The sequence below is a fragment of the Gopherus flavomarginatus genome, chromosome 5 (assembly GCF_025201925.1).
Source record: "Gopherus flavomarginatus isolate rGopFla2 chromosome 5, rGopFla2.mat.asm, whole genome shotgun sequence".
In the NCBI taxonomy this organism is placed as follows: domain Eukaryota; kingdom Metazoa; phylum Chordata; order Testudines; family Testudinidae; genus Gopherus; species Gopherus flavomarginatus.
The window spans coordinates 24,903,153-24,927,474 of NC_066621.1; the positions used below are offsets into that span (position 1 = coordinate 24,903,153).

At 44.5% G+C, this 24,322-nt stretch overlaps 1 protein-coding gene and 1 long non-coding RNA gene across 8 annotated transcripts in view; both read left to right on the top strand.

Moving 5' to 3' along the window:
* The window catches only part of KIF21B (kinesin family member 21B), a 98,522-nt gene that overhangs the window by 12,562 nt on the left and 61,638 nt on the right, over positions 1-24,322 (top strand). The window lies entirely within an intron of this gene.
* On the top strand, positions 1,164-22,191 carry LOC127052659 (uncharacterized). 4 transcript variants are annotated; one of them, XR_007774832.1, is made up of 4 exons: positions 1,164-1,236; positions 1,328-1,382; positions 14,439-14,578; positions 14,928-15,367. It is a non-coding gene; the product is annotated as an uncharacterized LOC127052659 (long non-coding RNA). The 4 variants fall into 4 exon arrangements; XR_007774834.1 differs by lacking the exon at positions 1,328-1,382 and having other exon boundaries at positions 1,220-1,236; XR_007774833.1 differs by lacking the exons at positions 1,164-1,236; positions 1,328-1,382 and adding an exon at positions 14,261-14,277.

Below are 24,322 nucleotides of genomic sequence, written 5' to 3' on the forward strand. Positions count from 1 at the left end.
AAAATAGCCAGATCAGGTATTAAAAAGCATACTAACTTACTTACTATTAAAACTAAGCTTTTAAACCATTAAAGTTTAAAAGCTAAAGTGTGTAGCCAAAAACCTTCCCGCCTTTTTAAAAAAACCGACTAAGACAACCACCCCCCCCCCCCCTTCCCCCTCCCCCCTCCCCCCCCCCCCCCCCCCTCCTCCCGCCCTTATCTAAACAGCCAGAGCCTTCGGCTTTTTTTTTAACCCTGTAACAAAAGCTAATTACCGTTTTAAAATGTGTTTTTAAAGTAATACCTAATTTTTTAACTTATTAACAATGTAAAATAAGTTTTGTAAAAGTTTAACGTGGTTTATTTTAAGTTAGCACATTTTAAAGTAAAAACAGCAGGCTTTTGCAGCAGAGCGGCTGTCAGCAAAAACAGCCTCTGTAAGTCAGTAAATTAAAAATAAAAAGAACAAAACATAAGAAGGTCTTCTTTTAAAGCAAAAAATAGCCAGATCAGGTATTAAAAAGCATACTAACTTACTTACTATTAAAACTAAGCTTTTAACCATTAAAGTTTAAAAGCTAAAGTGTGTAGCCAAAAACCTTCCCGCCTTTTTTAAAAAACCGACTAAGACAACCACCCCCCCCCCCCCCCTTCCCCCTCCTCCCTCCCCCCCCCCCCCCCCCCCACCCTTCTCCCGCCCTTATCTAAACAGCCAGAGCCTTCGGCTTTTTTTTTAACCCTGTAACAAAAGCTATATTCCGTTTTAAAATGTGTTTTTAAAGTAATACCTAATTTTTAACTTACTAACAATGTAAAATAAGTTTTGTAAAAGTTTAAGGTGGTTTATTTTTAAATTAGCAGTTTTGTTTTAAAAACCAAGGCCATATAACAAATTTAAAAAAATACAGGTTGCAGTTTTTAAAAACTTTTGGTTACAAAGCTGTAAATAGGTATATTACCATTTACAAAGGCTTTTTATTAACTGTTTAAACACATTTACTATAAAAAACAACATTGTTAGCCATTAAAGCTAAAGTATTTGGCGCCCCCCAAAACTGCACCCGCCTTTTTTCCTAGAAAAGTGCCCTTTACACACCCTGTTTTTTTTAAAAGAATTTTGGGTGTGGGGGGCAAAACTTTTTTTTTTTAAAAAAGCAGGTTTAAACCTATAAATAGGGGAACAAAAAACTAAACAAGGCTGTTAAAGAAATATTGCTAATACAAGACTTCTACCGTTATGGGAAGCAACAACATGGTAAGAAACCTTACTATAATTTGTATGGGCCGCCAAGATATTATAACAGCGTTATGCTTAGTTAAAAGCCAACATTTTTTCTTTTGAATAGGACGAGAACTTTTTTCTTGACATTCCAGATGCCGCGCTAGAAGCTTTAAATTTTGGTAAGCCAATTAATATGCTACACAAGTATAATTTATTTTTAAGAAAAAAAAGGTTTTAAAAAATTTTATTTTTTTAATTTAGAACAAGATGGAAGTCAAAACCACCCAATAGGTTTTTCCTGAAATTACAGAGGAAGGTGTGAACTGTTTTTAAATATGTGGTTTTTTAAAAATTGACGTTGGAAATAGTGTGCATTTTAGGGGTTTGTTTGTTATTGTTAGGAAAAAAAACTTTTAAAGGTTTTACTGTACAAAAGCTGCCGTTGTACAGCCCAAGGGGGGAGGGGGGGGGGGGGGTAAACTAAAAGAGCGCTTTATTTTGTACATTATACTTAAACGCGGTTTTAGCCCCCTTATTGCAAAAACGTTTTTAAAATATATATATTTGGGGGACATGTTTGTTGTTAGTAAAAAAAAAAAAACCCCGTGCTAAAAAACATTTTTATGTGTATCGGCAGACTTATCAAGCGTTATTCCTCAAGAAGAAATGTTGAAGGGAAGAGCGCTTAAAGGGGGCCAAGAAATTTCCCTCTGAGGCAGCTGCAGTTGGAAGCAAGGGTATTAAGCACACCGATTTTGAACAGCCCTGCACGTCCAAATCCCTCATTGCCCAAAACCCGCAACCTTTAAAGAGGGGCAAAAAATTTCCCTCTGAGGCAGCTGCAGTCGGAAGCAAGGGTATTAAGCACACCGATTTTGAACAGCCCTGTACGTCTAAATCCCTTATTGAACAAAACCAGCCGGCATTAAAAAAGGCCAAAAAGTCTACCTCTAAAACAGCATCCGTTTTCAGGGCGGGGGGAAAGGGGCTCAGGACCCCCCGCTTTTGAACCGCCCAAAGCTACCTCTACAACTTTCAAAAACCATGGTAAGCGAGGCGGAGGCGGTAAAGCCCCTCGTTTTCAACAGACCTATGCCTCCCCGACCCAATCAGCTTTAAAAATAAACAACTCTGTAGAAGGAACCGTGTCTAGGGGTGGGTTCGAGCAGGGTGAAGAAGTTAACCCCCAAGCTTTCGGAACCCGCAAAACCCCTGCTACAAATAACAATCTTCCTGTGGGGCTGGCCGCATCAGTTGCTGCTTGTAACGAGCTGTTTAGTGTTTGTTCATCTTTAAAGCGTTTAATAGATAAAAAGTTTTCAAAGCTAATTCTTGAGGTATTTCAAAAACAAAATTTTCCAGAAGAAAGGGTTGTTTTAGACCAAAAAATAGCAGACACCCGGGCACTAATTGAAAAGGTCGAAAGCGCGTTAAAGGGGGAAGGAAGAGGGTGACTACACATGAAACCTAAAAATGTAAAAAGGGGTTGGAAAAAAAAATGGAAAAAATCTAAAATGTTAAGAAGGCTTTTGGCAAAAAGAATAAAAAAAAGCCAAAGCTATTTTAAAAAAAACAAACCCCCCAACCAAGAAAGGGAAATAGACCCTCCCACCCCTTCTTCTTCTTCTGAAGGTCCAGATTTCCCCGCTCCTGATACACCACCACAGGTGTATTTGGAGCGTGTAAGACACTGGATAAGACCCCGAAGAGAGTTTAACGCATATGAATATTTTCAGGAATTTCGTTTTGCTAATTTGGACAGAGTAACGGGGTTCACAGAAGCCATGGCGGCCATCGACATTGCTATTCAAAATTTGCTAGATGATATTAATAATCAGGTGGGTCCTGAAGATTTTTGTACAGCTACGCTTAGATGCCCCGGGGCTAAATCACCCGCTCTTTTCTTTACGGAGGCCTTGGGAAAATTTAAACGCCATAGATTTTTTAAATAACATCGTTAATGTGTTGCAAAGTAATGCAGAGATTGTGGGGTCCGGAACTTTACGCCTGGTTGTTACAATTATTAGAAACAGGCTTGGTGGAGTTGGGTCTGTAAGACCCCTAAAAACTATTACGTACAGTAAAATTATTGAAAAAAAAAAGAAAACATTTAATTGATTTAAATAATCAGGGTAACAACTTATGTTTTGCCGGTAGCGTGCTGGGTCTTTTATCAGATAAAAAACTTACAGATGCCCAGTTGTTAGAGGGGGCCAAACACCTTCATCAGGAGTTGGGGTTTTCGGACCAAAAAATGATTAGCTTGACAGACGTGAGCTCTTTCGAAGAGCGCTTGGGGGTAGCTATTACCGTTTTGTATTATGAAATGGAAATTGGTGTTTTTTTTACAACTGGGGGTGTACAGCGTTTCCAAACTGTTTTTGTTTTGTTACATAACAAACATTTTTACGGTATTTTAAATATTAAAGCCTTTATAGGCGCCCCGTATTTGTGCAACTACTGTTACGCTCCCTATAGCCACAAACACCAGCACGCCTGTAAAAACCACTGCCGTACGTGTAATAGCGCCGAGTGCCTCGAAGTGGCCGGTGAAAAAAAAAGATGCCCCAGCTGTAAGCTGTTTTGCAGGTCTGACGACTGTTTAGAAAGGCACAGCGCTTTGGCGACCAGCGGTAAAGTTGATTGTAAAAACAGAATTTTTTGCGATAAATGCGGCTTCTACACGGTTAAAAATCACCAGTGTAGAAGCAAAAAGTGTCCCCAGTGCCATCAAAAAAACAGACAACATAGAGGGTCACGAGTGTTATATGCGTAATATTTGGTCTCCAGAAGAGGGAAAGGATTATGTGTTTTATGATTTTGAATGTATGCAGGAAACGGGGGTACACGTGCCAAATTATATTTATGCTTTGCATTTAAATAAAAAAACTAGCTGGGAATTTAAGGGGGAAGAATGCATTAGCGAGTTTGTTTTAACCTTTATAGACAAGCGCTTTAAGGGATACACTTTTATTGCTCATAACGCTAAAGGTTACGATAGTTATTTTATTCTAAGGCAGTTAATTAAAGAAAAAATGGCTGTTAGCACCGTAACGCAAGGGGGAAAACTTATTTGCGTGACGGTGGTAAACTTAGCCATTAAATTTATAGATTCTTTAAATTTTCTCCCCATGAAACTTAGCAAGTTACCCAAAGCTATGGGGTTTGAGGAAGCGAAGGGGTACTTTCCACACTTTTTTAACACCGTTAAAAATCAAAAACTATTGGGACCTATGCCCGAAATAGAGTACTTTGGAGTAGACTACATGATGCCTGAAGAAAAAAAAGAATTTTTAAACTGGTACCAGCACAATCGCCAAAACAGCTTTGATCTTCAAAAAGAACTACGCTATTATTGTCAAAAAGATGTTGAAATTTTGCGAGAGGCTTGCGACCGGTTCAGAAACGAAGTTATAAAAATGACCGAAAAGCAAATTGTTAAAAACCCCGGAAAGGATAATGAGGAAGTGGTTACTAAGTGTATAGATCCCTTTCAGCACCTCACATTGGCCTCGATTTGCATGGCCATGTACCGGTTTAATTTTTAAAGCCGCAAACCATAGCGCTTTTGCCGTTAGACAATTACCACAAACAGCAGAAGAGATATTCCACGCCGGCCATTCAGTGGTTGATGTACGTAGCCCACACTGAAAATATTTACATTCAACACGCTTTGCAGGGTGGCGAGTTTAAAACTGGGTCCTATTTTTTGGACGGTTACGCCATTATAGCTGGTAAACCCACGGCCTTTGAATTTAACGGGTGTTTTTTTCACGGGTGCCCCATTTGCTATTGCGAAAATGATTACAACCCGTTGCTTAAGGCAACCTACGGACAGCTGTACAACCGAACCATTATTAAGGCTGAATTTTTAAAAAGCCAGGGGTTTGAGGTAAGGACCGTGTGGGAACACGAGTGGCAGGCCATGCTAGCAAACGATAACCGGGTGGAAAATTTTTTACGAGAAAAAAAGCTGCCACAGCCTCTGGTTCCTAGAGACGCCCTTTACGGTGGTAGAACAAACGCCATTTGCCTTTATTACAAACCGCTGCCCGGGGAGCAGGTTCATTACTACGATTTTACCAGCCTCTACCCATTTGTTAACAAAACTAAACAGTACCCGGTGGGACATCCCGTTATTGTGTATGAGGGTTTTGGGGATATCGGCCAGTACTTTGGCATAGCCAAGGTTAAAGTGTACCCTCCAAGAGGTTTGTATTTTCCCGTGTTACCATACAGGGTTGATGGTAAACTAATGTTTCCCCTGTGCGCCCTTTGTGCAGAAACAAAACAAAAGGATCCCTGCGGGCACAGTCAGGAGGAGAGGGCTTTAACAGGGACTTGGTGCACAATAGAGTTGGTGGAGGCTTTAAACAAAGGGTACAAAATCGCTGAAATTTATGAAGTCTGGCATTTTAACCGCTCTTCAGATGCCCTGTTTTCAGACTATATTAAAACACACCTAAGACAAAAACAAGAGGCCTCGGGGTTTCCTCACTGGTGTACGGACAAGCTTAAAAAAGAACAGTACGTTAAAGAGTACCGTGAAAAAGAAGGTGTGTGTCTGCGTCTAAACAAAATTAAGGTAAACCCCGCCAAAAGACAAATTTCAAAGCTGTTTTTAAATTCCTTGTGGGGAAAATTTGGTCAGCGAACAAATTTGACTAACACTAGTATAGTAACGGACCCGGACGAGCTCTTTAAGTACGTTTTTGTACCTTATTACGATGTGTCATCGTGCGAGTTTATCGATGATGATACAGCCGTAGTGTCTTGGAAGTACGCAAAAGAACACTGCAACCCATTCCAGCAACACTAACGTGTTTATAGCGTGCTTTACCACCGCTTATGCTCGGTTAGAGCTCTACCGCTTGTTAGATCGTTTACAGCAGCGGTGTCTTTATCATGATACGGATTCTGTAATTTTTGTAAGTAAAGAAGGGGAGTGGAATCCCCCCCTAGGGGATTATTTAGGAGATTTAACTAGCGAAATACCCCCAGATGAACACATTGTGGAGTTTGTGTCCGCGGGACCTAAAACATACGGGTACAAACTGTCCAGCGGTAAAACCTGTATGAAATTAAAGGAATCACACTTAACTCAGGAAACAGTGAAAAAATTAATTTTGAAAGCTTAAAAAAAACTTGTCTGGGATTACCCCGCGGGAGAGGACCCAAAAGAAATCGTAATACAGCAGCCAGGAATCGTAAGGGTAAAAAAAACACTGGTTAATAGAAACAAGAACTCTAAAAAAAACCCAAAAAGTCATTTACGACAAAAGAGCCCTCGAGGAGGCTTTTAAAACTTTGCCGTACGGGTATTAATTATTATGAAAAACCACGTTCAGTTTGTTCATCCCTTTTCCTGTTTGCTTTGTGGGCCCTCAAATTCTGGAAAATCATATTTTATAAAACAGTTGTTAGAAAATGGTCATAAACTGTTATCATGTATGCCTGAAAATATTGTGTGGTGTTATAGCTGTTGGCAACCGCTGTATACAGAGTTGCTGCAAAAATTTTCATGTATTACATTTTTGGAAGGTTTACCTAATACTTTTAATGATGAACATTTATTTCCTAGTAATAAAGTGAATATGGTTATTATAGATGATCTAATGGAGTCTGCTTCTGACAGTGGTGAAATTGAAAAAGCCTTTACAAAATACGTACACCACAAAAACTTAAGTATTATGTACATTGTGCAAAATATGTTTTGTCAGGGAAAAAAAAGCCGTACAATTAATTTAAATACTAAATATATGGTTCTTTTTAAAAACCCCCGCGATAAACTACAAGTCACCACTTTGGCCCGGCAAATGTACCCTGGTAAAACACAATTTTTTTTGGAGGCTTTTGAGGACGCTACCAAAGACCCCTACGGGTATCTGCTGGTGGATTTAAATGCTTCAACGCCCGAAAACCTCAGGTTAAGAACAGGTCTTTTCCCCCCAGACTGGCCCTGTGCATACACCTTTAAAAAAACCCATAAAAAATAGTTATTTTTTATTAATCCTCCATTTTAAAAAAAATCACCTCCCGAACAAACATGTCTTACCGTGTGCAAAAAAAACCTGGCTCTTTTAAAATTTCTTATCAAAGCCAAGCCGCAACAAAGAAAGGCTATTCTCTGTACGGCGTCTGACGACCTAGTAGCGGCCATCTCAGAAATAGCGCTTAACACTTTAAAAGGAAACATTCCTTTAAAACCTCGACAAATAAGCATCCTTAAAAAAAAACGAAAAATTATTAAAAAGCTAAGCGATAAAAAGCTATCCCTGAAAAGAAAAAAGGTTATTGTAAAACAAACTGGTGGCTTTATTGGCCCTTTGTTAAGCTTTGCACTCCCCCTGCTGTCAAGCCTTTTAATTAACAGATAATGGAATACGCCGAAAAAATGTACCTTGTTCCTAGCCACCAGTTAGAACAAATAAAGCGGGCTTCTAGCGGTGAAAAAAATATCAGAACCACAACCAGTCGCCAGTTGGATTCAGAAATGAAAGACATTCTTCAAAGAACCGGTTTATCCGACTACGAAAAGGCTAAACTCTACGAGGCGGTCCTGCAAAAATACCTGGTATTGGCCAAGCGTGGTGAAATGGAAAAGACTAAAATAAACCTTTTTTTTTCCCCTGAGCAAGAGCAAGAGCAAGAGCAAGAGCAAGAGGAGTTTCAACCTCCTAACGTTCAGGGGGATGTATCGGACTTTGTTATTCAGGAGGTGTTGGAGGGGGTAAATCCTCGCTATAAAAAAAAAAGCTGAAATATTGTTAAATAAGCTTAAACAACGTAAAGATGTGTCTTCTTGGGCTGATAATGGCCGTTTTGTGTACCGGGGGAAGGCGATTGAGGGGTCTCACATGCTTGATTTAGTCAGGGGGGTAACCGGCTCTTATTCTTTCGCTAACAAGAGGGCTCCTAAAGGGTGGCATGTTTTTATGAAAGCCTTGGCAGAGCTAAACGTGCCTACGACCGTCGTAGGGCATGTTACCAATAAACAATTTTTAGAGCGTCTAAAAATAGGGCTAAAGCCGGTCAAGGCCACAAGTAACACCGCCTCTTTTAAAAGCGTCCCTGTTAAAAAACGAAAAATTGACTGGTTAACAATGTAAAATAAAAAACGTAAACAAAATTAAAAATTGTGTTTTATTGATGCAGCTCTTTAAACACACGACAAGATAAACACGTTTGAACATGTTGAAACATGCTTAAAACAGGTCTGGGCATGCCGGGTCTTTTTCCTTTTACAAATCGCACCACCAAGCGGTCATTTTCTGCTAAATCATCGGAGTACAATTTTAAAATACAATCAAAAGATAAACCCTTATTACGTTGTTTTAAAAAAAAAATACAATGATAACCGCAGGTTACAGCTAGGGGGTCCTGTAGTTGTCTCTGATGTAACACAGCTTTATCACAGTTACGGTTTTAAAAAGTCATAATAGACAGGGAAAAAGTTACTGTCTGGGGAAAACCCGTAGGAGTCAAAAACTCGCCGGGCCCCCTTTTTTGAAAAATAAAGGGCCAACCAATGTTCCCCGGGTAACTTATGGGGGGTGGGTGTTAACAATAAGCCCCAAAGGTCTTCCGGACACAAAACTTTTCGGAAGCAAATCGCTAGAAAAAACATCTAAAAAAGAAGGGTCCTTTGATAAAATATCTCGTAGCTGCACGGTGTTCATGATTACATATAGTCAAACAGAACGTTTCTTCTATGATTTACTTCGAGCACGTTATCAAAAACCCCATACACTATCATGTTAACCGTAGAGGGCAAAGCCGTTGCAAACCGAATTTCCGCTCTCAGGTTTCCAGTTTTAATTAAAGAATAATGGTCGGCGCACTCCTGATCCGGGGTCAAATCAAAGGCGTACAGCGTATAGCCCTGGGCAAATTCATCGCGGTTAATTAAGAGCGATCGATCTTTTACATATTTTCCAGTAGCCTGCACGAGCTGCATGTACTCTCTCACGCAGTTTCCATTTTCAAAATCGGGTTGTAGGGGTTTTGCTGGCACCTGTTCGCCATCCACATACAAGGCCACAAAATTAATGTTATAATGTTTAAAGTTAAAAGGGTTTTTAACGTAGCTGCCGCTGAAGGCGTCGTTATCTATAAAACCGATTACTAGCTGCTTGGGTAGCTGCCCCAAAAAAAGGTTTTCCTGGTTACTGACACGACTGCCGGCCGGTATGCTAAACACCTTTATGCTTACCCGGTCTACGGGGTACTTAGCGTTGGCGGTCATTAAAGCTTCAGCGTGCCCCAAACGAACCCCCGGGGTTACTTTTACACGTTTTACAAACAGGGACGCCGAAATAATGTGTACTTTATAATTCTCGTTGGCAGTGCCGCTCATAAGGCAAAAAACATCTTTGCTACGTGTTAGTTTGATTTTTAAATCCACGCCGTTTAGCAGTAGTTTTTCTTGAAAAACAAATCGCTGTGTAAAGGTCCCAACAAATCCAGTTTCCTGCTGCCGGCCGTTAGTTCGGCCCTGCGTATAAACCCCTCATTGGCCTGGCCGACCAAAAGGGTGCTTTCGTGGCCCCCTGCCGTGTCTTTATAAAATCCGCCTGTCGAAAACTGAGTAGCGAGGGTGTCATGGCTGTAGTTTAAAATTAGCTCTATTAAGGCTCTGTAAGGGTAACAATTGTTGCTCTGGCTAATAAGACGATCGCCTAAAGTAACATCCAGCTGGTTAAAAAGAGTGGCGATGGGGTAGTTTGTTAGGGCCACCCGGGCACCATCATCAATGTCTGATCCGTCTTCTTTTGTCACCTTGCAGCACACGTACAGCAGCGTGTTGTTAAGGTCTAAGTAATGATCCCATGTCCCGAAATAAAAAATTCAAGAGGGGCATTTACCGTTAAAGCGGCCAAAGGAGGCACCTCTACATAAAAGCTATTTTCAATACTGTTTGTGTGGGGGCTATTTGAAATAAATCCAGCTCCGATTTGGTGCATTCGTCAGAGCCACAATGAATAAAAGCCATTTTAAAATATATCCCTTTTATCGCTGGTAGCGCGACGCTTCCTCTTCTTAGGACGCCTTTTTTGGTATATGGCTAAGACCTCTTCTCACAGCTTTTTTTTTTTAAAGGGTCTAGGTGGGCCTTTAAAGGGCTGGCGCAACGCTGCTCTTTTTCTTCTCATTACCACTAAACCGGAACCTTCCTGTGCTCCTATTTTGTTTATAACTGCGCTAGATACGTGGTTTACGACGTCTCTGGTTATATTTTCGCGGCTGTTTTCATGTGGGGTTTAATAATGTCAAAACCTCTTTTTAAAAGTGGCACGGCTTTTCTAAAAAGGCTGCGAAATATTCCTCCTAAACCTGCCCCGTACATAACGGGTAATCCTTGATATCCTGGTAAGCCATAGCCAGCCTGGGCCTTGTAGTAGTTTCTATACAAAAAGGGGTCCCCGTAGTTTTTCATAGTTACCATTCTTCAGCTTTTTTGGGACGCAAATGTAGTTTAACAATTACCTTTCCAAAACTAAATGAAACGTGTTTATTTTGATCCGTCTTTATTTCAATAGTAATGGTTCCGATGTGCTGCTTACTTACGGGGACGTAATGCGGTTTGTCATACGTTATTGTAACAAATTCGTTGTTGCTACCACGGATGGGAACGCAGCGCAACAGCGGCACATAGTAGTCCCCCACTAACTGATGTTCCACTATGTCGGTGTACACGTATAAAGAGTTAAAACCCCCCGTAATGTCTGCGGGGTACGGTGCAATCCTACACGGATGATTTGAAAGCATTCCCAGTATTGTTGCCAATTTACCACCTGTGGAAAAAAAGTACTTTCCATCGTTTGGTTTTAGCTGAACCCTTCTAGTCACAGGGTTGTAAATAACGTAGGCATTTGGTTTTTTCGGCATCTTTGTCTATATTCTTGTTGATGACTTCTATTAAATGGTGAATGCTCGAATAATAGCCGGCATCCATGTAGTAGGTTCGAATTTTTTTTTCCGATGCTAACGTAAATGCTGTATCGAAAAGAAGCGTGTTCCAAGAGTGACAATAATGAATTTCCGATAAAGCGACATCCCACCGCCCTATTAAATTTAAAGGCTTGGCTAGTTGTATTGTAAAATTGGAACTAGTATTTTGAGGAAAAGCCCCCGCTGAGGCGTTGCTTGGTAATGTCATATAAAAACTTTGTTCAGTCATTTTTTTATTAAAGGTCCTGCACTTGAGACGCTTTAACCCAACTATTAAATTTTTTAGGCCAACCTTTCCATTTTACAAAGAAATATTTGTTTCTTCCCCGACCTTTTTTTTTTTAAAATTTTTTCTACCTTGTAAACTCGGTCCTGGTTAGGGTTTACTTTTTGTAATTCTTCAGGATAAAAAGACCCCACAACTTCCTCCCCTTCATAATCTTGTAATGCATACACCGGTCTTTGTCCTCTTAATAAAACCCCTGACACGATAAATATTTCATCGGTAAAGGTTTGCTGATAGCCCTTTTCAAAAGTGCCCTTCGTTTTAGATACTCTTACGTGATCCCCTTTTTTAAAAACCACACGTTGCCTCTTTATTTTAAAACTACCCCCGTAGACGGTTTTCCACACGCTTAGCGCATTAGCTTCTGTCACGTCAATTGGGCGCCCTCTAATAGTTCTGTGATAACTTCTGTTGTAACCGTCTATGAAGGCCTGCAGCACATCAATGTAGCGAAAGGTGTTACGGGCGGTAAAATACCTCCACATTTTTGATTTTAAAGTTCTGTTAAACCTCTCCACAATTCCCGCTTTAACTTCGTTATTGGTAACAAAATGGTGTACTCCATATTGCTTAAACAAATTTTTTAAAGCTTTGTTTAAAAACTCTTTTCCTCGGTCTGTTTGTAATTTTTGAGGCACGCGCCCCTTTGAAAAAATAGCTTTAAACGCCTCTGCCACCTCTTTTCCTGTTTTATTTTTTAGGGTTACCGCCCAGGCGTATTTAGACAAAATATCTATCACTGTTAAAATATATTTACGGTTGTCATTGTCTTTAGAATAGGCGGCCATATCAACCAAATCTGCCTGCCATTGTGTATCCACATTAGACACCACTGTTTTATTTCTTTTAAATTTAAGCCTTGCAGGTTTATGTAAAGCGTAAGCATCTTGATCCGCAAGCCAAGCGGAAACCTGCTTTTTGCTTAAGCTTTTACGGTGTCTTTTAGCGGCCTGAAATAAGGGTGTTATGCCCCCAAAACTACCAACTTTTTCGGGTGAGTAATAAATTTTTTTTAGCAGCTTTGCCATGCTTACCCCGTCTTGCTTTAAAACACTGTATACACAAAAGTTTGTTTCTGCTTTTGTTTTTATTTAACACAACAACGTTTATACACATTTAACTTTTAAAGCGGCAGTAAAGTAATACGATACAATTACATACATTTTTAACGGTTTAAGCAAAATAATATAAAAACTGTGATACAGTTTCTTTAACAATGCATTTTTAATTAATATATATTTTTTAAGCCTCTGGGGTCACAACCTTGCATGTAAAAAGTTTTATAATCCATTTGGCGAACTCTGCTACACACCGCTCGGCCAATATAGGGGGCCACCTCTTTTGACAGAATCTACCAGCAAGGCCACCGGGTCAGATGATTTTCCAACCTCCCTAATCATTTTAACAACTTTGGTTATAGTTTCAGTGGTTATGTTAAGCTTTTTTAGTTTGTAGCCTTCAGCTATAATTACATTTACCAGCTGGGCCGCGTTCAGTTTAGAAGAAATACGTCTAAGCTGGTAAAATACTTCTGAGCGATCCCAAAAAATACAAGGGTGACTAAAAGGGTTGGACTTATTTACAGCGCAGGCTGCACAGTTTTCCAAAAGTTGTTTTTTCAAACAGTGGTAAAGGCTTTTACTACAACAGCTCTAACAATATCAACCATAACTGGATCCTCTTTTTCTTCACCGCTTTTCTGGTCACTCTCTTCACTTTTTACAGACTTTTTTTTAACATCTTGCTTCACACAAAACAACAGGTACATATTACGGCTGTTCTACTTAGAGACCGCCTCTTTTCATCCTCTGAAGATGTCTGTTAAAAACATTGTAAAAACATATTTTAAGTTTTTTGATGCAAAAATTTTAAAATAAAAAAGCCTAGAGTTTATTTGTGCTACCTCGGTCGTACCCTCGTCTGATTCTGAATTATCATCATCCTCGACTGTCGCACCGTTGAACCCCATATCATCTTCCTGTTATTAAACACAAAACATATAGTTTTATTTTACCACTCTTACATATGTTTATATTTATATATTTTTTAAATTATTTAAGTAATTTTTACCTTGTAGTGTTCTTTGGGTTTTACTATTGACACCCCGTTTGTGTCCTTTGTTTCTGAATCACCTTCGTCAATCATAGTTTCAGCAGCCTATTATTAAACCAACCGTATATTAACGCTTAATTAGTGTCATGCACATATATATATATATATATATATATATATATATTTCAAATAAATTAAGCTGTCTTTACCTCCTCGGGTGTTTCTGTCTCTGCAACTGTTGGCAGTTTGTTACACACCAAAGCAGTAATCTTGTACGGCCCAGGCTTGGTTATCTGTTAAAAATCAAAAGTCATTTTTTAAAAGTGTAAATACAATAATTTTTTATTTTTTTTTACAACTAATAAAGCTTATACCGTAACAATATCGCCATCTTTCCACAACTCGGGGTCCATAGGTTGGTTTTCAACATCGCTATCCTGCGGCTGTTCCTCGGTTGCCATGTCCTCATATATAGGCTCTTCTTCCATTCTCCCCTATAAAAAGAAAAAGATTTAACCCTTTATTTTTATAAAACATTTTGTAATTTGTTACAAAAAAAAAGATTTACTTCTGCCTTTAATTCTGTTTTTTCCAAATCTGACAACAAATTTTTTCGCACTTGATTTTTTACAAACGGCTGTGGCTCCTCTTTTTTCAGTTCTCTTTCAGAATAAAACACAGGGCTCGACAACAAGCCTTTCTCGTTGGCAAAACAACTGTAAAGGAGCCTTCTTTTCTGAACACGGTCTGGCGCACCCAGGGGCAATTCCGGCTTCTTGGCTTCTGTAGGTGTTTTGTACAGGGACATGCCTTTGTGTTTAGTTAGTTTCTCTGTGTTGAAAAACCCGCTCGCAAAACCACGTGTTTTTATACACAAAAACACATGCTGATTGGTAGACAATAACCGGTTTTTAAAAGGCTCTTGCTTAAACTCTTGAAACACTAGGATTGGTTGGTTCAGGAAAATGAATTCTATGACGCTGTTGTAAAACCACCTCTGATTGGGCCGATCCAAAAGCGGTGATAACAAGCTGGAGAGTGTCAGAAGCAGGAAATCTCCCTCATTCTACAGAAAGACGGGCAAAGGTAACAATTCTCTCTCTTTCTCTTTAATCCTACCCTGTGCTCTCTATCGTTGCTCTTTCCAAAGCGGACTCTCTCCTCGCTTTTCTTGTCTTGTAACCCGCCCTGATTCTGAATGCTTTTTTACCCTGTGCTTACTAAACAGACTCTGCCTGCTTCTCTCTCTCTGTCTCATTCTGATTCCGCCGCGTGCTCTCTATCTTTGCTCTTTTTAATTAATCTACACTGATATTGAATGCTTTTTACCCCGGGCTTACCAAACAGGCTTTCCCTTGGTCAATTTTCCTTTTAAAACTCGTTTTTTCTTAACCTGCATTGGCATTCACTAGTTTTAATGTGTTTTATTTACTAGGGTTAAACCAGAAAAGCTGCCTCGTTTTACAAAAAGACTGCAAAGGTAAACATTTTTTAATTTTACCCTGAGCTTTATTGTATTTTTCTTAGCCACTTTTTTATAGAGTTTTTACCCTGTGCTTACAGAACAGGCTTTCTCTTTGTCAATTTTCCTTTTAAACCTCGTTTTTTCTTAACCTACATTGGTATTGACTAGTTTTAATACGTTTTATTCACTTTTATTACACTGCCTTAGTACATTTTCTTTTAAACCTAGTTTTTAATGTTTTTAAAAGCCTTTTTCTTAGGACCCCTTTACAGTTTTTGGCCATGTGCTTACTTAACAGGTTTTGCTTCAGTCAATTCCCCTTTTAAACCTAGCTGTATTGTTTTTAATATTACTTAATAATATTAAAAAGCTTTTTTATAACCTATGTTGGCAGTCAAAAGTTTCAATCCCTTTTTTACCCAGGGCACCCCAAACAGGCTTTGCCTTGGTTAATTTTTTTAAACCTACTTTTTAAGTATTTCCTTATAGTTTTTGCTTATGTCCTTACAAAACAGGTTTTGCTTCACTTAATTATCCTTTTAAACTTAGTTTATAATGTTTTTTTCTTAACCTACATTGGTATTGAATACATTCAATGCTTTTTTATTCGGTGCTTAACAAACAGGTTTTGCCGTAGTAAATTCCCTTTATAAACCTAGTCTTCAATATTATTTAACTTTTCTCTTAATCCACCCTGATATTAAATACACTTCCCCTAGTCAAACACACACACACATTTTTTTCAAAATGGCCGACAGCGCCAACCAAAACGGGGGGTGGGAAGGCGGGACAAAAGCCCTAAAAGGGGCGTGGAAACCTGTCAAAATTGCATGGTGATGAATACTATCGAGCTTATTACTACTGAGGCAGCTCTGCAGTGGCCACAAGCAAGAGCTGAAACCTGCAGGCAGGCTGTCCATGTTGCAAATCCTCCAGTTGGGGAGCATCCCAAAACCCCTAGCTGGCCCCTGGGCCATGACATGGGGCAACATCTGCCGCCTCTTTAATCGTGACTAGAACGTTGACGGGTCTCGCCATCTGTAGGAATGCCGGACTGTTATGAATCCCGCTAAGCTTTGGGGCTCAGTGAAATCTTGTGGCAGTGAGTTCCACAGGCCGTGTCGGTCCATAGGCCGTGTGTGCACGCATTTCCATCTCTTTGAAACATGCTGCTTTTTCATCCTATTAACTGTCCCCTTGTCCTTTCACTAGGAGAGGGGCTGAATAGTGGGGTCTGACCAGCCTTCTGTGTCCCATTCACTGTGGATGCTGCCCCCACGTCCCCTCTCTACGCTCACCAGCCCCAGTCCCTCAGACGAGCGGCTCTTGTGGCCTGTCTCTGAACCCCATCTCCCTCTGCTCTGCCCCCTTGGATATGGGCTGACCAGAACTGGGCCCAGGGCTCTAGGCCCCAGAGCTGCATTGTAACCCTCACTGCTAGGCTGGCTGAGGGCTATCTCTGCAGCCCTGCTCCCTACACAGAAGGGAATTCAGTGCAGCCACAGTTAATCTGCCGCCCCCCTGCCTCTTCCATTTGGGGTCCATAGTGGGCGTAGTGTCATGCTGCTTAGACCCTGTTTGGCTCTGCTGTGTGGGGAAAGTGCAGAATCCTGTGGGGAGGACGTTTTCCTGCAGTTATTAGCTGATAATTTACTCAAATTACAAGTGGAATTAGGTGCTTGGGGAGGTGGCAGCTACCTTAGATGGGAATCTGAATCTGAGGAGGTTGTGTCAGGTGGGTCTCTGGGAGCTGGGGCAGGTGAGATGTCACATCTGTGCTTGGAGAAGGTCACGGCAGCTCGGTTTATCTCCCAAGTGCAGGGAATGGAACAGGCAGCTCGGCTGGTGCTCGGGAATTGGCCTTGGTTGCACACCCTCCATTGCCGGCCGTATTCTAAACCCTGGGGAATGCTTTGCGGGCCGGGGGGAAGAGAGATGGTTAGGAACTTGGTGCTGTCGCCTGCCTGTCTACATGGCTGGAGATAGATGGAGAAGCTCCCCAGCCCTTAAGGGAAGAGAGCAACAAATGGCTTTTTGTGCCCTCATGGGTGTAACTGACTTCAGGCTAACTCCGGGAGTTTCGCTAACCCTCGGGTTTTGAGTCCTTCGGTGCCTGGAGCCAGGGGTTCATATTACACGCTGTCCTGCCTCCCACAGCCAGCCTGGATCCAGCATGTTCCCAGTATTAACCCTTGACAGAGTGCTCCTTGGAGTGGGGCTCTCATGGCCCTTCCTGGGGTGGGAGCATGTCTTGAAGGCCACGTGGCTGGCCCGGAGGGCCTTCTAAAGGCAGGAGTAAAAGCCCCTGTTCAATGGGCCCTGTATCTAAATAGGGATGGGTGGCCCAGAGGTTAAGGTGCTTGCCTGGCACTTAAAAGAACTTGCGTTCCATTCCCTGCTCTGCCACAGACTGTGTGTCTGACCTCGGGCAATTCACGTGACCTCGCTATGGCTTTGTTCCCTAGCTGTACCATGGGGATAAGAGCATTGGGGTGAGGGTAAGGCCCCCTTGCTGTACCATGGGAGTGAGGGTAAACACGTTTCGTGAGGCATACAATGATGTGGGGGGATATAAATACCTTTAGATAATCCAATAGCTTTTTTAGTGCTACCTAAAATAGTCTTCAGCATCCTGCTCCAAGCTGGACCCAAGACTCCTTTGGTCTTGTGAGCAGCCCATTTGCTGCATCTGAAGAATCAGTGTCTTGTGATTTGGGATCTGAGCCAGACCAGAACATTGGGTGCTGGGTCAGCTCTCTGAACCGGTGGGAAGGGGCCGTTCCTGATCTGATGGGCCTCTCTGGTCTGGTTCCCTGTCGGTGGGATCTATGTGGCCTCCCGCCCTTGGCCAGGTTAGATACAAAGTCCTAACAGGCTGACATTGTCCGTTGTCACCGCGGCCTTAGGAAGTCAGGCAGTCCTGCTGCGACTTGGGGCAGTGCCCTCTCAGGATGGGGTGAGTGAGGCTGAGAACAGGGTGCCTGCAGCCTGGCAGGGCCAGCGCTAATGTAGGCTGAAAAAGTGTGTGTGTGGTGTGTGTGTGCGTCTGTTTATTGGATCTAGAAATGAAAGTGACATCCCATCTGCCTGTCCTCCCCAGTCCCCATCTGGTCTGCCCCCTCCAGACCCACTGTGAGCCCCACGGGTTCTGCCCTCCCAGGCCTGGGGGAGTTGCAGCCAAGCTCCCTGGGTTGAGGGGCACACCCTGTTGTTCACAGGATGGTAGCGGGGAGGAGAGAATAGAGCAACCCCGAGCTTTGTCTGCAGCACCCCTGACCGGCTACTCTTCGCCAGGGGCATGATTTCCCCCTAGGCAGGCTGAACTGTAGCCCCTCAGCAACTGGCTTGAGCTGTGGTCCCAGATTCTCAAGCCGGTGTGGTGAGAGACCTGCACATGGCAGAATGGGAGCCCCTCCCACTCCCATCCCCACCCGCATCTTCCTCCTGGGGCAGAGAGGAGGGGACGTGCTGTGATGCTCTTCACACTACAAAACCACTGGGGATGAGGGTGCAGGAGGAGGAGGTGACATGGGCTGGGGAAAGAGATGAGGAGACAGAGCTGGACAGGCTGGAAGGAAAATGAGGGAAATTCAGTAAAAGCTCCTTGGAAAATGTAACCGTTCCAGCCAATGGCAGGGGCCCCAGGGCCTGGGCTCCCACCTGCAGAGATGGGAGATGGGGTGGGAGATCACTGCCCCCCTTGTCCTGGCCTAGCATTGGCTCCAGGTGGGGAAGTGAACCCTGATGCTCTCAACTGCCCTGCAGGGCTAGGGGCTTCTAGCTATTTCATCTTGCAAGCGGCTGCAATCCCACTCATCCCTAACACCCCCTCCCCCACTGCTGGCTCAGACCTCTTTGAATCTGGGTTGGCTGGTGCATCCCCCGCAGCCACAACCTCCCCTGGGCTGCCCGAGCCCCCAGGAAGGCAAAAGCAGCCAGTGTCTTGGCAGGGGGCTGGGGGTTATGAGAATGGGGACCGGGCACACACATGAGATAGGGTAGAGGGAGATAAACAGGCATGATGGGGTGAATGGCTGCAGGGGAGAAGGGTGGGGGCTCTGCGGGAGATATCAGGGCCCTCTCTCTGCAGCTGTTTGGTCTCCTGCTCAGGACTGTTGGCCCAGGGGGTTGGGTGTGGCAGCTGCAGGTTTGCAGGGAGCTGATTAGTGTGAAGGATCAGCTGGCTCAGCTTCTCTTTAGAGAGGATTTAGGCTAGTGACAGGCACAGGGGAAACAAGTTGTGATTTCTCTGGCCACTGTGTGCCCTGCCAGCTGGCTTCTGTTCAGGAGAGTTGCCGGACAGGAGGCAGCAGGTCAGAAATGACATGTCGGTGGAGCCCAGAGCTAGAACAAGAGGGGCTGTGGGCCAGCGCTGAGAGGAGGAGGAACGTTAGCCAAGGCTTTGTTCCACTCCAGCCAGTGCTGTTTGGCTTTGCATTTTCATGAGCAGAAAAGTTCACCCAGTATCTATTCCCCTAACTCCAAACCACTGTCAAGAGACCGGAGCTCCAGTTCCCTGGGGGCTGGAACCACTGCAATCTCCACCTTAGGAGGTAGCAAATCTTTGCGTGGCTGAGGGCTGGAGTGTGGAGTGGTATGACCTCGTAGAGCAGAAACCTCGAGGAAACTGCAGATCCCATGGGGGCCTGAAGAACGAGTGTTCGGGGGTCTGGCCATGTGCAGCTGCAGCCTCCCCTTTTAGGTGTGTGGCTATAGCAAGGGGAGACCTATCCTGGTAGCAAAGCTGCAAGGGAATTGTTGCCTGGTGCCATCTGACCCAGACTAGACAGGGATAACTAGACCAGTCAGTTTCTCTTTCGGAGCTAGTCAGTTTCACTTCCGGGTTCCCATGCCCTAGCAGAGTGCTGGGGTGTGTTTGGTGTCCATTGCTCCAGAGAAGTGGTTTAAATTGGCCGCTTAAAACGGTCATAGGAACTCACCAGGGCGGGCGCAGCGTCGAGTCACCCACCCTTTCCGCTGCCGGCTAGGAGGGAGTCGGGTGACTCATTCCAGTGCAGTGCAATGATACTGGAAGGGTAAAGAGCACCTGACTTGCTCAGTAAAAAGTCACTTGCCTTAGATGTGTGGCTGAGCTGGAGTTTCACAAAGCTGGCTTCTATCAGCCACATTGAGCTACATTTTTCACATCAGTTAGAAAAAATATCTCGTTGGTATTGGGTTTTGCTAAACCTACATTTTGGGGCCAAAATACCTGACAGTGCCCCCTTTGATTTAAACAAGATAGACTATTCCATGGTGTGGGAGCCTCTTCCCAAGAGTGACAGGCGTCATTCGCTGGCCTTGCAATTCGTACATTCAAAGGTGATTTAGGGGCTCATTGAAAGTCAGTGGGATTTAAGCATCTAAGTCCCTTTGGTGCTTTTGAAAATGTTACCCCCTGTATCTAGCCCATGTGGAAATGCCTCCAAGTTCTCTAGACTCGCTCTTTCACAGTGCATTTACAGCATAAAGTGGGGCAGGTGCTGTTTGCGATGCTGCGTCTCCACACTATGAATATGCCCCGCCCCATCTCTGTACTCAACACCTCCAGCTCCAAAGCACAGACTGTTACCCTGACACATCCAAACTAACTGACAGCAGTAGACGACTCTTATCCTCTATGCAGACCAACCAGTAGAGGAGACAAAACACATTTAATTATTCCTATTTGGTGCCTTTCAGCCTTGCACAAGAAGAACCAGGTAATTTCCATCTGAATAACCTTAATTTTATACTAAGGGTGAAAGAGTTCTGCATATGACAGAGGTGTGTGTGTGTGTGTGTGTGTGTGTGTGTGTGTGTGTGTGTGTGTTGTCCTCCTCCTTTTCCTGGGCTTGGATATCGCCTGGAAAAGGAGCCCCCCATGGAGATCAGTGCTAGTCCATGGGATGCACCCTGCAAGGTGGAAAATGGGGATCAGGGGAGATTTTAAGGCTACAGGACTGTTGGGCTGTGGCAGTTCTGACAGTGTCGTCCTGGCGGTTTAGCAATGTTAATTATGGTCACGCAGCATAATTGTGGTGGAGGTCGTGGGAGAGAATGACAGAAGGCAAAGCTCTTTTAAAAAAAAAAAAACACACAAAACAAAAACCTCACCCTGCTCAAAATAAGAATCTGACACATGGGGGGGGGGGCGCACTTTTCCCAGTGGACCCTGGTGCTAATTGAAAAACAGGCAAGCTCCTTGTTTTGCCCAGCCCTTCCCCCATTTGTCAGGCAGGCCTTTTTGGTCCCAGAGGGGATATCCCCTACCAGAGGCTGTCAAAATACAACCCTGTTAGATTAAACAGCCGAGAGGCTTGGGACCTGCCTGACTGCAATGGGAGGTCAAGCAGGGCTCGGCCGCAGAGGTCTCCCTATTGGGAGGTGTGCAGTGGGGGCAGAACTGTGTGCAGCTGGGCTGTTTCCGCCTATGTTAAATGCTAGCAGGTTTCCCCCTAGCCACAGTTTCGGTTGGAGGTTAAGCATGTGACCCTGCCGTACCCTGGTGATTCTCTTAGCAGGCACGTGGCTCGCACTCTGCAGGTGCTGGTGGTCGCTTTCCCGGGACGGCTCATTTTCCACGACTCAAACAGTTTGGATATGTGGGCACTTGGCCCATTGAACAGATCGGCCGCTGTCTGTCGGGCTTCCCTTCTGCACACAGCAGGTTTATTCCCAGCATCCTGCTTTAACCAGAGTTAATATGTTGGGAGAAAAAAATCAAGCCCTGCTGTTTCTCTCTGCTGCCTGAGAAGGTGGGGCTCGGGCTCAGACCCAGCCGCTTGTTGGTCAGGCTGTGCACGAATTGGGGTGCTGATCCAGGGGATGCCATCCCCTTTGTCACCATGATGCTTTTGTTTTCTGCGGGCTGTCCCTTTAAACCTGCAAGAACTCAGCTGCTTATCTTTATGGACAGTCATTGCGAGTGCAGGCTGTGATCTGTCTCTTGCACACCTCTGCCCCTCAGTTGTGTAGTATCTGAGCCCAGCAGGGCTTTTACTGTCTTTATTCTCAGACAGCCGTGTGAGGTAGAGCAGTGCTGTTATCCCCATTGACAGATAACACCACCTAGCTCTTCTCTGGTGCTTGTCGTCTATAGATCTCGAAGCACTTGATGCAGGAGGTCAAGTTTCATTGTTCCCATTTTACAGTGGGGGAAACTGAGGCACAGAGAGACTAAAGGGTTTCTGCACTTAGGGAAATTGGCTCCCCATGTGAACACTCTGGTTCTGGACTAAGAGTGCCTTTTTCTGGTTTAAGGCAGGGTGTGAATTTAAGCTGGATTAAGTTCCCTGTGTAGACAGACCCTGAGTGACTTGCCCAAAGTCACACAGGGAGTTGGAGGTGAAGCAGGAAGCTGACCCTACATCTCGGGAGTTGCAGGCCAGTGCCCTGACCCTTGGCCATCGTTTCTCCCTTTTTCTCATTTTGTTCCCTCTCAACCCAAGGGAAGGTCATTTGGGTTGGGCTGGCTGGTCTTTGTGCAATGGCAATACCCAGCTTTGCCCCCTCTGATACAGCACTGAGTCTGTCACGCCACGCTTCCAGGCTGCCCTTCGCCCTATGACACAAGAACGTGTTGGCAGGAGCCTCTTCTGGATCTGACTTTTCCACTGCTGTGGGCCAGAGCATGGTAAAATTTTTCACATGGACAGTTTGCCGACCAATGCGGTTTCGGTCAACCCAAGACAATGCGTGTATTTGACATGAATAATTTTGGCCCTTCACAAGATGGCCAAAGGAGAAGGTGCCACCTCTGTGCCCCTTCTCCCTTCCCCTCCCCACCACCCTGCCCTTACTAACGTTCAGCCAGGTGTTTGGGGCACTCAGCTGGAGTGTGGAAGACCCAGATTCAAATCCCTGCTCTGGAATAGACCCCAAATGGATATTTTCAACTCACTGGAAAGTCCAAAAGGCTTCAGAGTCTGTTCAACACAAATGGATTTTTTTTTTGGAGAGGGGCAACGGGGGAAGCTGCTGCCAAACCAAACGTTCAGTTCTTCCCTCAGCTCTGCTGGGGTCCTCAAGGGGCAAAGCGCCCACAGATGTCACAGGCACCTTGGCTGGGATCAGGCCCTGTGGTTCCCTCCCTGCTCAACTTGCTCTGACCTGCGCTCTCTGGCTAACTCTGTACTGGTGCCTGCCGGCCAGCTGGTTCTCTTCAGTGTGGCACTGCTGCCTGCCTGGCCGTCCAGCGGGTCCCTGCCATGAATCTGGCCTAGTCCAGGAGAGTATCCCTGAAGGAAACCCAGGGGCCATCGGGTAGGTCTGCATGGGCCACAGGGGGTTTTCACTGGCTTTCAGTGCTGCTTTCCCAGGGCCATGGTAGGGCAGCATGGTGCTCTGTGTCCCCCTCGCCAGGGCTTGCTGGCAGCATCCCCTGACCTCTCTCCCCATGAATGCAGGGAAGAGCCCATGAAATTGACTGATCTTCCTCTTGGGGAAAGGCCCCAGTCACAAGACTGGGGTGGCGTCACTCTCAAAGCCGCTCCAAACAGCATAGGTCATGTGTAGACATGGGACAGCGACTGCAAACCCGAGCCCCTAGCTGCGCGATGAGTGAAGAACCCCCCCCTCCCCCCCGGCCTCTCTTGCAGCCAGGGCTTTGCTGCAGCAAGTGGCAGGACGGAGGAAGGGAGTGAGGGAGCTGTTAACTTGTCGTGGGCCCCTCCCTCCTCCCTTGGAGAGCAATTTCTGAGGGAGCCTTATCCCTCAATGTCCTGACCTTTACCACCAAGGGACAAAGCCTCCTGTTATGGCTCCCACTGGGCCCCTTCTTTCTCGGCTGGAGCAGCCTCAGGTCTGAGGCCCACATCTGGGTCTGACAGGCACAGAATGAATCTGTCCCTGTGTGTGTCTGATCACAGAGCGCCAGGGCCAGCCCCCTCCCCTAGCCAGCTGTGCGATGCTGGTGGTGGCAGCGGGAACGGCTGGTTGGAGGGGAGCCTGGGTGTGCTCTTAACTCTCGTCCCTGGGAGCATGATCAAACACCCCCTTGCTCAGGGCTTGTGTCTATCTTAGCCACCCTAGTGCTCTGGCCCTCAAAGGTATTTAGGTACTTCAGAGCAAAGAACAAGAAATGTCCCCTAGTGGACAATTATGGAATAACCTGCCAACAGGGGAAGCTTCTTCCTGACCCCTGTCTGTCAATGGCTGGTGCATGCCCTGAAACATGAAGGTTCGTATCCCTTAGGCACCTGTGTCCTGTCCAACAGAACCGTGAGTGACCATTTTTAAATGGCCCCTTCCAAAGCTCTAACTCTCCCATTCCTTCTTGGTTTGTGCAGGCATCACCCTGGTGGTGATTACGGCTGTGTAAGTCTGTGCATAGGGTGTGAGCCCTCCAAGGCTCAGTCAGTGAACTATTCCGTGTCTGTGCAGCA